Raw genomic sequence first — 1515 nt, 5'->3', positions numbered from 1 at the left:
ATGAAACATTTTCTAATAATTAGAGGTACCATTACTAACACATGGCAAATACTTTAAAGATTCTATAAGGCTTGGCAGTATGGTTTGCATGTGGTAGAATATGGTTCCAGTAAACATATTTCTTATTACAAAGTCACAAGTTTTTAATCATCTGTTTGATTATTTCTTTGCATACCTCCTTTTTCCAGGTCTATAAAATCTCTGACAGCTTAGATTGAAAAGAGGATGCCAGCTGACTGGAGATACCTGACAATATTTGAATTATGCCTTAAAATTCACTGATTGATAGGAGAATTGATTCTCAATTTTTTCTTCTATATAAAATTTTCTTCTTACATTGAGTTTTCAGAAAAGAATGGAAAAAGTAAATCAAACCATAGTCATTGAATTCATCCTTGATGGGTTAACAGATAATCCAGAACTCCAATTGCCCCTATTCCTCATCTTTCTGGGAGTCTATTTGGTTACAGTTGTGGGAAATCTAGGAATGATCATCTTGATTATATTTAGTTCTCAGCTTCACACACCCATGTACTATTTACTCAGCAGTCTGTCCTTTATTGACTTGTGTCAGTCAACTGTCATTACTCCCAAAATGCTGGTGAACTTTGTGACAGAGAAGAATTTCATCTCCTACCCAGAATGCATAGCTCAGTTCTACTTCTTTGGTGCTTTTGCTGTTGCAGAATGTCACATGTTGGGTGTAATGGCATATGACCGCTATGTGGCTATCTCTAACCCTTTGCTCTACAATGTAACTATGTCCTATCAAGTCTGTTTGTGGATGATTGCTGGGGTATATGGTATTGGATTTCTTAGTGCCACTGTTTTGGCTTTCTTCATGATAAGATTGCTTTTTTGTAAGTCTAATATAATAAGGCATTACTTCTGTGATTTTTTCCCATTACTGGAGCTCTCTTGTTCTAGTACTTTTATCAATGAAGTAATAGTATTGTTCCTTAGTTCATTTAACATTCTTATACCAGTTATGACCATTCTTAGTTCTTACATCTTCATCATTGTCAGCATCCTAAACATTCAATCCTCTGGGGGAAGACGCAAGGCCTTTAGCACCTGCAGCTCCCATATCTTAGCTGTTGCTATTTTCTTTGGTTCTTTAGCTTTCATGTATCTTCAGCCATCATCAGTCAACTCCCTGGGCCAAAGCAAATTGTCGTCTGTGTTCTATACCATTGTTGTGCCTATGTTGAATCCCATGATCTACAGCCTGAAAAATAAAGATGTCAAAATTTTACTAAGAAAATTAATTCAAAAGGTTAGTTTCCACTCAACCAAGAATGATTTTCATTAGCAACACAGTATAACTTCTGCAATTCATCGGAAGATGTAGCCTATATACAGGAATTAGTAACATTAGATGTGAGACTGTTGTTAGCACATTGCTGCTTGGAAGTAATGTACCAAAAGTAGAAGTGGATTTTAACCTTTATACCAATGGAAAAGTGCTTTTTTCTGTATAAACAGAGTTCATAAGGATAGTGTCCTACATTACCT

At 35.6% G+C, this 1515-nt stretch overlaps 1 pseudogene; it reads left to right on the top strand.

Annotated features, from left to right (window-relative positions):
- The first annotated feature begins 355 nt into the window (after positions 1–355).
- On the top strand, positions 356–1302 carry LOC125388751 (olfactory receptor 8G50-like; annotated as a pseudogene).
- Positions 1303–1515: the final 213 nt, after the last annotated feature.

The sequence above is a fragment of the Myodes glareolus genome, chromosome 4 (genome assembly GCF_982192425.1).
Source record: "Myodes glareolus chromosome 4, mMyoGla1.1, whole genome shotgun sequence".
Classification (NCBI taxonomy): domain Eukaryota; kingdom Metazoa; phylum Chordata; class Mammalia; order Rodentia; family Cricetidae; genus Myodes; species Myodes glareolus.
Note: the sequence above shows the minus strand (reverse complement) of the source record. Positions and strands in the feature narration are given on the sequence as shown.